This window comes from Diuraphis noxia, unplaced genomic scaffold (genome assembly GCF_037042655.1).
Source record: "Diuraphis noxia isolate RWA-SAM2 unplaced genomic scaffold, SU_Dnox_SAM2 contig0001, whole genome shotgun sequence".
In the NCBI taxonomy this organism is placed as follows: Eukaryota; Metazoa; Arthropoda; class Insecta; order Hemiptera; family Aphididae; genus Diuraphis; species Diuraphis noxia.
Genome location: NW_028301711.1, coordinates 61,636,983 through 61,654,182, shown reverse-complemented (window position 1 = coordinate 61,654,182; position 17,200 = coordinate 61,636,983).

Here is a 17,200-nt window from a genome sequence, read left to right as displayed (position 1 = left end):
AAATGAGCGTTCCTAAACTTGAAAACGTAAAATTATATTCTAACACTATTCAAAAAATATGTTGTTGAAAAAAAAAACGATTTACTTACTTCAAGAGATAAATTATAAAATAATATAAAACTGTTGAATGTAAACAACACACCCTATAGTATGTAGATTATAAGTAAAATTATTCACACTGTAGTACAGCAGACGCTGATTAGGCATTTTGTATTACTAGCATCATATTCGTTCTATGTAGTAGCCTGTAGGAAGATTAGTCCATAGATAAAAGATTAATAGATAAGCAACTAGACCGAATATTTGGTTTCGAACTACACTAGCGCTTGGTGTCATTCTCACCAACTAAAAGACCAGCTCAGGCGGCAGGGCGCAGGTAGTAGGTACAGTCTGTATTTTAGTCAATAATCTTTTATTTATGATGCTAATATTATATTGAATAATATTTTACTTATTTCACATAATATAAATGTTAATACATGTAACTCCTTCAACTTAACAGTAAAATATAATTTTGATATCATAATATATATTACTTTTTAGGAATTATCAAATACTAAGTAAATTGTAATAAAGAAATAATAAATAATTTTTTTTTTCTATGATGTATATTTTAAAAAAGTTATAATACGTGGGTAGGTATTTAAATTATACAAAAATATAAAATGATTTAAAATGATACAAAATATAACAATGTATTACATAATATAATAAATATTAGACATATTATAAAATATAACAATATATTAGTTAATAACATAATATTATAAAATAGAAACTAATAATAGTAAAATAATTAGTGAATACAATATTAAAATAGATGTATGTATGTATATAATAATAATAATTGATATCATAATATATATTACTTTTAATATAAAATGATACAAAATATAACAATATATTACATAATATAATAAATATTAGACATATTATAAAATATAACAATATATTAGACATTAGTTAATAACATAATATTATAAAATAGAAAGTAATTATGATAAACAGGTTTTTGTAAAAAAAGAACTAATTAGTGAATACAATATTAAAGAGGAAGTGATACCCGCATGTGTTGTCTCCGTCTTACGAGTGCATAACATAACAAATTTTACGCTCAGTAAAACAAGTGTAGCTCTGTTAATTTAAAAATTTGAGTAATAGACCTCTTATAAAATCTAAAGGTAAAATTATTATCTAGACAACCTCATGGGCTTTTTATTATATTTTAATATTTTAACTTTAAAGCGAGTTATAAGTACTTTAAAATGTACAAACAATTTACAATTTTAAAATACTCATAACTCGCTTTAAAATTAAAAAATAATAAAAGCAAATGAGGTTGTGTAGATAATAATCTTACCTTTAGATTTTAAAAGAGGTCAATTCACTCTAATTCTTAAGCTAACGGAGCTACACATGTTCTGCTTTGTGTATAATTTGCTATGTTATACGCACTTGTAAGACGGAGACAACACATGCGGGTATCATGTTCTCTTAAAATAGATGTATGTATGCATAAAATAATAATGATTTATAATATAAAAGTATAACAGTAGTTTACAAGTCATTTATTGTATCCTTGTTTTTTAGTTTTATATTTTATATGATATTCTTTAGCCATGATTTTAATTTTGTTATTATCTGTTCGGCTATCAGCTCCAGAAAGCACACGATTAATATTTTTGCACCAAGTAAATAAAAAAAAAGCAATCATTTTTTGTATTAACATTTGCTTTAAATTATGAGTTGTACATGAAAAATTAAAATCAACATTTGCTTCAATTAATAAATTTAATTTCATAAAAATCTGAGGTTTATTACATATACTGTTGATAACTTCAGTAAAAATATTTAAAATGTGTTCAATAATATTATTAAAATTTTGGCTTGGTGATTTTAATCTGTTATCAGAATAGTTTCTAACACTAATTAGTCCATTAACATTAAGAATATCTACACAATAATTTTTGCATACATTACAATTATTAGTAGATTTAATTAATGTTCGAATTATATAGCCAGCTACATAGCCAATTGTCATTTCACCTACTGTAGATTTGTTGGGTTTTACAAATTCTACATTAAATGAATTCAAACCTAAATTTAATGAAACATCATTACCAATTATTTCATTTTGTCCGGATAAGAATTGTTTTAAATTGTCTAAAGCTCCTACACTATCATCTACCTCACAATTCCCCAATGACTTTAATGAAGAGAAATTATTTAAAAGTAATGTTTTAAATGATGTAGAAAAATGATAGCAATTGGGCATATTATTTCTGGATCCGTGGCTCCTAATAGATCCAAAGAAACATTCCAAAGAATCTTGATTAATATTCCTTAATATTAGAAACTTAAAACCTTCGGATTTTAATTTTAACCACAAGTATTTAAAAGATTCTAATGTTTTTATATAATTTTTTACACATATTGGTTGTCTTACAGCTGAGCCATCTACTTTACTCACAAAAACCATTGTTTTGAAAACCTTAATTGCTTCATTCCAAAATTGAATATGAGAAGATCCATTTTTAACTGCACATCTTAGGGGTTTGCCATCTAATGCATTAATTGTGGATCCATTCGTAGAATCAAACACCTTATCCATAAAAAGAAACAAATTAGATGTCCCCATTGAGCTGGATAGTGAACTATCAGAATCTAAATTTAAAATAATATATACTCGTATTAAAGTAAATTTTAAAAAAAATACAATATATTTCTTTATATAATATTTTGTACTATTTAGTATTTACCATAATTAGCTATAAGATGCATTGTTGAAGCTACTCGATGGCTGAAAACTTGTGCCGCAACTGATACACGCATTTTTTTTATTTTAGATGGTTTTACATGTGATTCTGTTAATTTTGGCAAAGTGCGTAACTCATAAATTTCATTTTGTTTATCTAATCTATACAAAGTTTCAATATGGCTCCATGATGCTGTTTGATTCTTCCCATTATAATTAAAATTCAAATTTTTAGTCAATAAATTATTTCTCATACATTTCAACAAATGTGGGGGATCATATAGAGGTACAATTTCTTCATCATTAATTAAAAATCCCATGTATCTATCTTCAATATTTTGAGTTTTACACCTGTGAATTCTTTCTTTTATAAGGATATTAATTGCAGCTTGATTTGTACATCCTTGGTCACAAACTGTAGCTTTTATTTTTAATCCTGTGGTTTGTACTGCAGAGATTATTTCTTTAATATAACATACAAGATCTTCAGTTTTTGTAGTACCAGAACAAAAGTAGTATGCAATTGGTTGTTTAAATTTTTTCCGTAGACCTCTTAACATAAACACAAGTACATGGTTGGCAAATTTTAGATTTTTTTCTTCAAAACCAAAAATAGAGTCACTTTTTTTATCATAGGTTAAGGTTGCATCTAATGCCATTTCATCGAAAAGCAACGTGCAGTACCTATCCAAAGTATTTAATTTTTGTGCTTGATGTTTTAAATTATTTATAATTTGGTCATTTATTCCAGTATTGAATGGGACTTTCTGTAAAAGGTTATAAAGTGTTTTTTTTGAAGGCAAAGCAAATACTGTCGATAAAAATTTGTAACCTTTAGGGGAATTTTTGAACATTGAAAGGGCCATAATTTTGTCATCTATACTATATCGTCTACCTTGCGGTTTCTTTTTTTGAGTTTTCATCTGACTCATAATGAAATTAAAAGTGCTTGTATTAACTTTATCCATTATTCGAGATGTAAAATTACTATTTGCAAATCGATTCACTAAATTTAGTTGACATTTAGCACTTTTATTTTGTTTTTGTAAACGCTCGGCTTTTCGTTTCAACTTCATGGCTTCTTTATATAATTTTTTACAGTTTGGGGTAAGTTTTCCTTTTCTGTTTAATTTTAATGGCTTTAATAACATGTCCTGATTAGATTCATTTTCTAGAGGCAGAATTCCATCTAAATCAGAGTCCACTGTAAATTATTAACAAAAATAAATTATTAAAAAATGTACATTGAATTAAATAAAGTTTCTATGTTCCTTACACTGGTTAGAAACACAAATTGTTCTAGATGTACATTGATGTTTACTACTTGCTGGTGTATGAAGTGGAGTTGAATGAGAAACACACATACCAACTTCTTGTTCGATATCTTGTAGCATTATTTCCACTGTGAACAACAATAAATAATTTATTATTTAGTATGAATACTAAAAAAAAAAACCATACCAAAACTATACCTAATGTAATAATGTAAAATACAAATGTTTAAGCAATTTCTTTTAAAAATGTCTGTTTCTATTTTCCTCTTTGAAATGTTTAAGTGTTAAGTGAGAATTTTATCATAAAAGTGACAAGGAAATTACATAATTTCATAGGTACCTATAAAATAATGTTTCCTAAATTGTACCTTGTCAATGATATTAATACCATATAGAAAAGTCAATTGAATAGAAATCTTGAATTTTACAAAAAAAAAACAACCTACATGTACATAACCTTTTTTGTTTCATAATTTATATGCAATATAATGTTTGTAGGTCAGGTCACATAGGTCACATTGTAAACCAATACTTTAAATTAATTATGTAATATTTACTTACCATTATCATGATTTGGTGGGCTTATGCTTGACCAGTTTGGTGATGACTCTCCGATTGAAGCTGCAATGTATTAAATACAACATTTTTAAATAGTACATTTATATAAATAATAACTTAACCATAATACATTATTAAGTAATAAAATCCACAACACAATATGTATACAATATATACTATAGTTTATGAAAACAGTAAACAACAGAATGTCATAAGAATTTTTTGTAAAATCATTGCAATTCAATTTTTACTACAATAAAATATTTGGTTAAATTTTATTTTGAATAACGATTTGAGGCTTGTGCCTAGTAGCAAATAAATTTTACCTTTAATTACAACATTGGAATTTTATCAAATATCAATAGCAAAATATAGCTTAGTAAAGTATAATGGGTATACATAATAGTGACATCAATTACTAGACCATTTAACTTATTTTTAAATAATTATATATAAAAATTGTTTACCGAGATTTTGAATGCAGTTGTTGGACGATATTGATGGTTCTCTGCTAGACCAGTTCAATGGTGAATTATATATTCCTATTTATAAATAATAAACATAATAATATAATGTTTAGTAAATTAGCATGCATAATTAACAAAGTGCTTGGAAGGAACGAGTTCAAAAGAACTATTTCCAGTGATTTTGTTCAATTTTCACAAACTATAGTGGTGCACAGATTTTTGGCAAGGTAAATAGGCATTCTCTTACCTAAAGAATTTAAAAATATTATCAACACGAATTCAATATGAAAAGTATTAATAAATTATAGGTACATAATTAAACTGTGCTATGGTTATGAAAACATTATTACTATAACTACCAATACTATTCCAATTAATGGAAGGTTTATTTGCTCACATTAGAACTTGGGACTAAATTTATTATGTCAATAAAATATGCACTTAATTTTTCAAATACCTATGCACTTATACACAATTATAATATGCAATAATGAACAAAATATGCAAAATGAATATTAACTAAAAAAAAGTATAAAATTAACTTCGAAAATAACTTACGAGGTAGGTTTAATGTAGGCAGGGAAAGCTGCTTTAGTTTTTGATTCGTACCAGGTGATTCACAACATTTATCGAAATGATTATTACAAATTTGGTACTTCCTTCGAATAGCTTCTACCGACAGATTTTCGAAGACCGGATTTCCTGTTCGTTCTACCCATATTTTCAGATTATCTTCATTTTTTGGAAAGATGTGTTTCCCTTTCGCTGAATCTTTACAACGCATTACTGAACACTTATTCGAGACCATATTAAAAATTCAATATTTTAAATCACGTTTTCAAAAAAGAACAAGTCACAAGAGTGCAAGACGACAAAATCGAGAAATGAAAATTGAAAATGATTTTACATGACGTAAAACTGTAAAAGCAATGACACAAAATTAATAAAATGCTGGGAATACCCAAAACTCCCAAATATCATGGTATAAATATTGTATGTCAATGGAATAAAATATTAAAATACGACTACAGCGCGTCTGGTGTCATTCTCAATTACTATTTTTAAAAACCTTTTATCACAAGGATAAGTGCGTATCCCCTGGATTAGTCGTTGTTTTATATTACGCCTCGGAGCACTATAGTTATTCGTATCAATTATACATATTATTATTATATTATTACATATATCCGATCTTATTATTATTTACCTTTAGCTTCTGTGTATCTGGTGTACTTCAACAGGTTATGGGCCCAGTATAGTAAGGTAATTATAATAAAGTCATGTATGTTTGATACAATACTTATTGATTTACGAATCGCGTGTTTGTGTACAGACAGTGTACAGCAATAATAATTCGCGAAGTATAGTGCAGTGCAGTGTTAGTGCATCGATCGTGTGAAGCGCAGCAATTGTGTTTGTTATTATTACATGTATAGTGTACAGACATTGTACAGATAATTTGTTACTATGGAAAACGAATCTATAAAAATTAATAAAATAACCGGTAATGACGATTGGGAAACATGGAAATTCCAAATAAAAGTCATAATGACTGCAGCCGATATATTTGATGTTGTGACCGGAAAATCGAAAAAACCTGCTCTTACAAAATCAAGTTCAGAAACTGAAGAAGATGCAAGAAAAAGGTATGGTGTAGATTATTCAATATATAAAAAAGCGGACAACAAGGCTCAAAAGTATATAGTCACGTCAGTGGATGAACAACCACTGCAGTACATAATGAATTGTGACACGGCTAAGGAAATGTGGGACAAGTTGCTTAGTGTATATGAACAAAAGTCGGACTCGAGTGTAACGTTGATTCAACAAAAGTTCTACAGCTATGTTAAAGACCCAGATGACAATATGGCGATTCATATTTCGAAATTGGAGAGTCTTAGTAGAAAATTAAAGCAGTTAGGTGAACCAATATCCGACTCAATGCTTATGACCAAGATACTAATGACTTTGCCAGAAAATTATAAACATTTCTACAGTGCGTGGGATTCGATACCAAATGTGGTTAGGTGAAATGTAAAGTGATTGTGGTCTGGAATATAAAAATACTGAAGTAAAAGCCTTATTGGATAAATTTGGAATAAAACATGAGACGAGTGTACCATACACACCCCAGCAAAATGGAAAGGCGGAAAGATCAATGCGAACAATTGTAGAAGCGGCCAGAACTATGTTATATAGCAAAAATCTATCCAAGACACTTTGGGCAGAAGCAGTGAATACAGTCGTGTATACAATAAATCGTACAGGTAACACAGATCGAGGCGGAAAAACACCTTATGAATTATGGTTCAATAAAACACCACATATAAATCATCTGAAAATTTTTGGTAGCGAAGTATATGCACATATACCAAAAGAAAATGGGATCAAAAGGGTAGAAAAGGTATATTCGTTGGATACTCAGAAGAAACCAAATATGCTTTGATGGAAGAGAAATTTCAATAAGCAGAGATGTAATATTCAAAGAGTCAACAAGTCCATCTACAGCTACACAAGTAAAAATCTTAAATAAATAAGAAGAGGAAGAAATAAATTCGGAAGGTGAAGCTGGAGATGAGGAAGACAACAACGACGACGAAGAAAAGTTGGATGATGATGAACAGATACCAATAGGAGCTGGACAGTTAACAGCATGATCCCTCCGGGGGGGGGGGGGGGTGCTCGCTTACAGGATGTAGGACTGCCTCCAGTATGTGGAGGAACTTGTCAAACACGGAGTGGGGGTCAGTCTCCATGAAGACGCTGGGTTACGAGCTTGACACTACAACCCAACGGTGGTCAAACAACTTTTGGCTCCAACTGGGCCAGGGGGCTGACGCATTCCTGGCTGAATCCGTCATGGATAGGCTGAACATGCAGGCCCAGGATTGGGAGATCACATACAAATCCCACCCTGCCAATAATGAGGTGGCGGGGTATTCGTGGGTAGTGGACTCCACCGCTGGGGGGATGTTGGCAGTATTGCTGGGATGGAGTGAAAAGGACATGTCGTCTCCGACTGAGGCCACGTGGGGGTGGGGGGTCCAACCCTTGATTAAGGATTTTGGGAGGGATGTCCTAAAGACCGTGACCATAGGGAGGACGGCAGCGATGACTATGTCAGGTAGTACGTTCTCGGACAACACTGTGCTGTACAGGGGGACGTTAGACTCACCGGTAGGTAACTCCTTCAATATACGGGTATTGGACCGGCCCTGTGGACTGAACATTGACCATTTTCGGGAACTTGCCTCGCTAGACCATCCCCCGGGGTCCCAGATGGTTGTAGACAAATCTTTGCCCGGGAGATAGCGGAGCTGAGGGCTCGCCTAGCCCTGCTAGAGTGTCCCCGGCAGGACGACCAGGGTCGCGAGAAGTGGAACAACGACGACGCTGGCCCGCCGCAGAGCGACGAGGCTTTGGTAGGTGGAGGAGGGCTATTGGCCAAGCAGACAGCGGGCCCACTACAGGCAGAGCTCGCCGCTGGTGCGACGCGAGCACTGACAGAGAGATTAGCAGTGAAGCCATCCACCGGCGCCTGGGAGCCGCATCAGGCGGAATAGGATGCAGGTGTAATCCTTGCAGGTACAGGGTGAAAGAGTGGGGCCTGCCCACTGTGACACACCCCGAACCAGGGTGGACTCCAGGGAAATATGCCACACATTTCTCCCGCAGGCTGGAGGCGGAAGAGCGGAAGTATGGCGCATCACTACACTGCGGCTGCACATCACCGGGGTGGGAGGCACCGGGCAATGAGATGATATGGAGCCTTAAGCGGTACCGAATGGGGAAGGGGCACAAGTGTAGCTGTTGCGCCCTACCGAGGGGCTTGCTTGAAGACGGCCTACACCTGTTGGGCAGGGTACAGCCCGGCGCAGTGGCAAGCACTGTGGTATCACAGTACCGCCACTTGAGGGCCAAAAAACCCGACGCTTGCCAACACGGGGTCATGGCGATGCTGAAGATCATGACGGGCCTGATGAAGATGGGAGGCCCGTACATCCACCCCCATTGGCGCCAGCTGTGCTATTGAGAACTCCAGTACGGGTACGTCCCATACAAGGACATGGCGGACATGAAGGATGAAGTGGTGGAGTGGTTATGCGACCGCAACTCCCTGGGGGGACCACTGGGAGAGGACGCCTACAGGAACTCACTTGGTTGACGCTACTTATCAGTGATCTTCTGGAGCCACAGGGAGATACACCTGTTTTGTATGCAGACAATCAAAGCGCCATCAAACTAGTGAAAAATCCAGAATACCATAAGCGAACAAAACACATCGATATTCGCTATCATTACATTCGTGAGAAGTTCGGTGAAGGGATGTTTTCTCTGGAGTATGTGCCAAGCAAGTAGCAGTTAGCTGACATATTGACTAAGCCAACTCCACGACCAAGATTCCAGGAACTCAGGGTGATGATGGGAATAAGATATATTAATTCTAAGTTAGGGTATATTGTTTAAGGGGAAGTGTTGAATGTAAACAACACACCCTATAGTATGTAGATTATAAGTAAAATTATTCACACTGTAGTACAGCAGACGCTGATTAGGCATTTTGTATTACTAGCATCATATTCGTTCTATGTAGTAGCCTGTAGGACGATTAGTCGTTGTTTTATATTACGCCTCGGAGCACTATAGTTATTCGTATCAATTATACATATTATTATTATATTATTACATATATCCGATCTTATTATTATTTACCTTTAGCTTCTGTGTATCTGGTGTACTTCAACAGGTTATGGGCCCAGTATAGTAAGGTAATTATAATAAAGTCATGTATGTTTGATACAATACTTATTGATTTACGAATCGCGTGTTTGTGTACAGACAGAGTACAGCAATAATAATTCGCGAAGTATAGTGCAGTGCAGTGTTAGTGCATCGATCGTGTGAAGCGCAGCAATTGTGTTTGTTATTATTACATGTATAGTGTACAGACATTGTACAGATAATTTGTTACTATGGAAAACGAATCTATAAAAATTAATAAACTAACCGGTAATGACAATTGGGAAACATGGAAATTCCAAATAAAAGTCATAATGACTGCAGCCGATATATTTGATGTTGTGACCGGAAAATCGAAAAAACCTGCTCTTACAAAATCAAGTTCAGAAACTGAAGAAGATGCAAGAAAAAGGTATGGTGTAGATTATTCAATATATAAAAAAGCGGACAACAAGGCTCAAAAGTATATAGTCACGTCAGTGGATGAACAACCACTGCAGTACATAATGAATTGTGACACGGCTAAGGAAATGTGGGACAAGTTGCTTAGTGTATATGAACAAAAGTCGGACTCGAGTGTAACGTTGATTCAACAAAGTTCTACAGCTATGTTAAAGACCCAGATGACAATATGGCGATTCATATTTCGAAATTGGAGAGTCTTAGTAGAAAATTAAAGCAGTTAGATGAACCAATATCCGACTCAATGCTTATGACCAAGATACTAATGACTTTGCCAGAAAATTATAAACATTTCTACAGTGCGTGGGATTCGATACCAAATGTGGACAAAACATTGTCTAATCTGTCATCTAGACTCATGGTAGAGGAAACAAGACAAACTCAAAGTTATGATGCTGAGAGATATACTGCAAGTAGTAGTGCATTTTCGGCAAAGAAATCATTTGGAACAAATAAAGAAAAACGTACGAAAATTGGCAATTCTGAAAATCAATGGAACAATGATAAAAAACCAGGCAAGTGTAATCATTGTAAAAAACCAGGGCATTGGAGACGTGAATGCCGGATTTTCTTAAAAGAACAAAAAGAAAGAAATAAGAGCAACTCAGGAAATGCGTTGGTTGGTGTACAATCAAAGGACATCAAAATCAGTGAGTCAGAAAAATGGTATGTGGATTCAGGTGCTAGCGATCACATGACTAGCAGAAGAGAATGGTTCAGTAACTATGAGTCATTTGAAGTTCAGTTACCAGTACGTATTGGTGATGGCAAACATATCATGGCAATTGGCAAAGGGAATATAAATGTTCAAGCGAAAATCGGTAATAAATGGGTTGACAGTCATTTGTCAAACGTTTTACATGTACCTGATCTTAAGGTAAATTTGTTTCCGTGTGGAGCGTGTCTTGACAAAGGTATAAAAACAGACAGCACAGCGATGGATGTACATTTAAAAGGGATAATCAAATAGTTGCTATTGGAGTTCGTGAGTATAAAATGTTTTCAATGGCTCTGAAGACAAAGTCAGTGCAAGAAGCTGAACAAGCAAATGTTGCAGTTAAAACTCTCACATTACTACAGTGGCATGAAATGTTGAGTCATCAGAATGTCCAATATGTTCGGAGCTACTTGAAACATATGCGGATTCCATTTACAGAAACGAAAAACAAATTTTTCTGCGAAGCTTGCATTTATGGTAAACAACACAGAGAGCCATTTACACTGAGCAATACAAAAACTACAAAACCAGGTCAATTAATTCACAGTGATGTCTGTGGCCCTATGGAGGAAAATTCACTTGGAGGTAAACGGTATTTTGTTATATTCAAGGATGATTATTCTAAATATACATATGTGTATTTTATGAGCCAAAAATCAGAAGTTAAAAATAAATTTGAACTATTTTTAAATACAGTCAAAAATCAGTTAAATATTTCAGTAATTACTTTAAGAAGTGATTGTGGTCTGGAATATAAAAATACTGAAGTAAAAGCCTTATTGGATAAATTTGGAATAAAACATGAGACGAGTGTACCATACACACCCCAGCAAAATGGAAAGGCGGAAAGATCAATGCGAACAATTGTAGAAGCGGCCAGAACTATGTTATATAGCAAAAATCTATCCAAGACACTTTGGGCAGAAGCAGTGAATACAGTCGTGTATACAATAAATCGTACAGGTAACACAGATCGAGAAGGAAAAACACCTTATGAATTATGGTTCAATAAAACACCACATATAAATCATCTGAAAATTTTTGGTAGCGAAGTATATGCACATATACCAAAAGAAAATGGGATCAAAAGGGTAGAAAAGGTATATTCGTTGGATACTCAGAAGAAACCAAATATGCTTTGATGGAAGAGAAATTTCAATAAGCAGAGATGTAATATTCAAAGAGTCAACAAGTCCATCTACAGCTACACAAGTAAAAATCATAAATAAATAAGAAAAGGAAGAAATAAATTCGGAAGGTGAAGCTGGAGATGAGGAAGACAACAACGACGACGAAGAAAAGTTGGATGATGATGAACAGATACCAATAGGAGCTGGACAGTTAACAGCAAGATCCCTCCGGGGGGGGTGCTCGCTTACAGGATGTAGGACTGCCTCCAGTATGTGGAGGAACTTGTCAAACACGGAGTGGGGGTCAGTCTCCATGAAGACGCTGGGTTACGAGCTTGACACTACAACCCAACGGTGGTCAAACAACTTTTGGCTCCAACTGGGCCAGGGGGCTGACGCATTCCTGGCTGAATCCGTCATGGATAGGCTGAACATGCAGGCCCAGGATTGGGAGATCACATACAAATCCCACCCTGCCAATAATGAGGTGGCGGGGTATTCGTGGGTAGTGGACTCCACCGCTGGGGGGATGTTGGCAGTATTGCTGGGATGGAGTGAAAAGGACATGTCGTCTCCGACTGAGGCCACGTGGGGGTGGGGGGTCCAACCCTTGATTAAGGATTTTGGGAGGGATGTCCTAAAGACCGTGACCATAGGGAGGACGGCAGCGATGACTATGTCAGGTAGTACGTTCTCGGACAACACTGTGCTGTACAGGGGGTCGTTAGACTCACCGGTAGGTAACTCCTTCAATATACGGGTATTGGACCGGCCCTGTGGACTGAACATTGACCATTTTCGGGAACTTGCCTCGCTAGACCATCCCCCGGGGTCCCAGATGGTTGTAGACAAATCTTTGCCCGGGAGATAGCGGAGCTGAGGGCTCGCCTAGCCCTGCTAGAGTGTTCCCGGCAGGACGACCAGGGTCGCGAGAAGTGGAACAACGACGACGCTGGCCCGCCGCAGAGCGACGAGGCTTTGGTAGGTGGAGGAGGGCCATTGGCCAAGCAGACAGCGGGCCCACTACAGGCAGAGCTCGCCGCTGGTGCGACGCGAGCACTGACAGAGAGATTAGCAGTGAAGCCATCCACCGGCGCCTGGGAGCCGCATCAGGCGGAATAGGATGCAGGTGTAATCCTTGCAGGTACAGGGTGAAAGAGTGGGGCCTGCCCACTGTGACACACCCCGAACCAGGGTGGACTCCAGGGAAATATGCCACACATTTCTCCCGCAGGCTGGAGGCGGAAGAGCGGAAGTATGGCGCATCACTACACTGCGGCTGCACATCACCGGGGTGGGAGGCACCGGGCAATGAGATGATATGGAGCCTTAAGCGGTACCGAATGGGGAAGGGGCACAAGTGTAGCTGTTGCGCCCTACCGAGGGGCTTGCTTGAAGACGGCCTACACCTGTTGGGCAGGGTACAGCCCGGCGCAGTGGCAAGCACTGTGGTATCACAGTACCGCCACTTGAGGGCCAAAAAACCCGACGCTTGCCAACACGGGGTCATGGCGATGCTGAAGATCATGACGGGCCTGATGAAGATGGGAGGCCCGTACATCCACACCCCCATTGGCGCCAGCTGTGCTATTGAGAACTCCAGTACGGGTACGTCCCATACAAGGACATGGCGGACATGAAGGATGAAGTGGTGGAGTGGTTATGCGACCGCAACTCCCTGGGGGGACCACTGGGAGAGGACGCCTACAGGAACTCACTTGGTTGACGCTACTTATCAGTGATCTTCTGGAGCCACAGGGAGATACACCTGTTTTGTATGCAGACAATCAAAGCGCCATCAAACTAGTGAAAAATCCAGAATACCATAAGCGAACAAAACACATCGATATTCGCTATCATTACATTCGTGAGAAGTTCGGTGAAGGGATGTTTTCTCTGGAGTATGTGCCAAGCAAGGAGCAGTTAGCTGACATATTGACTAAGCCAACTCCACGACCAAGATTCCAGGAACTCAGGGTGATGATGGGAATAAGATATATTAATTCTAAGTTAGGGTATATTGTTTAAGGGGAAGTGTTGAATGTAAACAACACACCCTATAGTATGTAGATTATAAGTAAAATTATTCACACTGTAGTACAGCAGACGCTGATTAGGCATTTTGTATTACTAGCATCATATTCGTTCTATGTAGTAGCCTGTAGGACGATTAGTCGTTGTTTTATATTACGCCTCGGAGCACTATAGTTATTCGTATCAATTATACATATTATTATTATATTATTACATATATCCGATCTTATTATTATTTACCTTTAGCTTCTGTGTATCTGGTGTACTTCAACAGGTTATGGGCCCAGTATAGTAAGGTAATTATAATAAAGTCATGTATGTTTGATACAATACTTATTGATTTACGAATCGCGTGTTTGTGTACAGACAGAGTACAGCAATAATAATTCGCGAAGTATAGTGCAGTGCAGTGTTAGTGCATCGATCGTGTGAAGCGCAGCAATTGTGTTTGTTATTATTACATGTATAGTGTACAGACATTGTACAGATAATTTGTTACTATGGAAAACGAATCTATAAAAATTAATAAACTAACCGGTAATGACAATTGGGAAACATGGAAATTCCAAATAAAAGTCATAATGACTGCAGCCGATATATTTGATGTTGTGACCGGAAAATCGAAAAAACCTGCTCTTACAAAATCAAGTTCAGAAACTGAAGAAGATGCAAGAAAAAGGTATGGTGTAGATTATTCAATATATAAAAAAGCGGACAACAAGGCTCAAAAGTATATAGTCACGTCAGTGGATGAACAACCACTGCAGTACATAATGAATTGTGACACGGCTAAGGAAATGTGGGACAAGTTGCTTAGTGTATATGAACAAAAGTCGGACTCGAGTGTAACGTTGATTCAACAAAGTTCTACAGCTATGTTAAAGACCCAGATGACAATATGGCGATTCATATTTCGAAATTGGAGAGTCTTAGTAGAAAATTAAAGCAGTTAGATGAACCAATATCCGACTCAATGCTTATGACCAAGATACTAATGACTTTGCCAGAAAATTATAAACATTTCTACAGTGCGTGGGATTCGATACCAAATGTGGACAAAACATTGTCTAATCTGTCATCTAGACTCATGGTAGAGGAAACAAGACAAACTCAAAGTTATGATGCTGAGAGATATACTGCAAGTAGTAGTGCATTTTCGGCAAAGAAATCATTTGGAACAAATAAAGAAAAACGTACGAAAATTGGCAATTCTGAAAATCAATGGAACAATGATAAAAAACCAGGCAAGTGTAATCATTGTAAAAAACCAGGGCATTGGAGACGTGAATGCCGGATTTTCTTAAAAGAACAAAAAGAAAGAAATAAGAGCAACTCAGGAAATGCGTTGGTTGGTGTACAATCAAAGGACATCAAAATCAGTGAGTCAGAAAAATGGTATGTGGATTCAGGTGCTAGCGATCACATGACTAGCAGAAGAGAATGGTTCAGTAACTATGAGTCATTTGAAGTTCAGTTACCAGTACGTATTGGTGATGGCAAACATATCATGGCAATTGGCAAAGGGAATATAAATGTTCAAGCGAAAATCGGTAATAAATGGGTTGACAGTCATTTGTCAAACGTTTTACATGTACCTGATCTTAAGGTAAATTTGTTTTCGTGTGGAGCGTGCCTTGACAAAGGTATAAAAACTGACAGCACAGCGATGGATGTACATTTAAAAGGGATAATCAAATAGTTGCTATTGGAGTTCGTGAGAATAAAATGTTTTCAATGGCTCTGAAGACAAAGTCAGTGCAAGAAGCTGAACAAGCAAATGTTGCAGTTAAAACTCTCACATTACTACAGTGGCATGAAATGTTGAGTCATCAGAATGTCCAATATGTTCGGAGCTACTTGAAACATATGCGGATTCCATTTACAGAAACGAAAAACAAATTTTTCTGCGAAGCTTGCATTTATGGTAAACAACACAGAGAGCCATTTACACTGAGCAATACAAAAACTACAAAACCAGGTCAATTAATTCACAGTGATGTCTGTGGCCCTATGGAGGAAAATTCACTTGGAGGTAAACGGTATTTTGTTATATTCAAGGATGATTATTCTAAATATACATATGTGTATTTTATGAGCCAAAAATCAGAAGTTAAAAATAAATTTGAACTATTTTTAAATACAGTCAAAAATCAGTTAAATATTTCAGTAATTACTTTAAGAAGTGATTGTGGTCTGGAATATAAAAATACTGAAGTAAAAGCCTTATTGGATAAATTTGGAATAAAACATGAGACGAGTGTACCATACACACCCCAGCAAAATGGAAAGGCGGAAAGATCAATGCGAACAATTGTAGAAGCGGCCAGAACTATGTTATATAGCAAAAATCTATCCAAGACACTTTGGGCAGAAGCAGTGAATACAGTCGTGTATACAATAAATCGTACAGGTAACACAGATCGAGAAGGAAAAACACCTTATGAATTATGGTTCAATAAAACACCACATATAAATCATCTGAAAATTTTTGGTAGCGAAGTATATGCACATATACCAAAAGAAAATGGGATCAAAAGGGTAGAAAAGGTATATTCGTTGGATACTCAGAAGAAACCAAATATGCTTTGATGGAAGAGAAATTTCAATAAGCAGAGATGTAATATTCAAAGAGTCAACAAGTCCATCTACAGCTACACAAGTAAAAATCATAAATAAATAAGAAGAGGAAGAAATAAATTCGGAAGGTGAAGCTGGAGATGAGGAAGACAACAACGACGACGAAGAAAAGTTGGATGATGATGAACAGATACCAATAGGAGCTGGACAGTTAACAGCAAGATCCCTCCGGGGGGGGTGCTCGCTTACAGGATGTAGGACTGCCTCCAGTATGTGGAGGAACTTGTCAAACACGGAGTGGGGGTCAGTCTCCATGAAGACGCTGGGTTACGAGCTTGACACTACAACCCAACGGTGGTCAAACAACTTTTGGCTCCAACTGGGCCAGGGGGCTGACGCATTCCTGGCTGAATCCGTCATGGATAGGCTGAACATGCAGGCCCAGGATTGGGAGATCACATACAAATCCCACCCTGCCAATAATG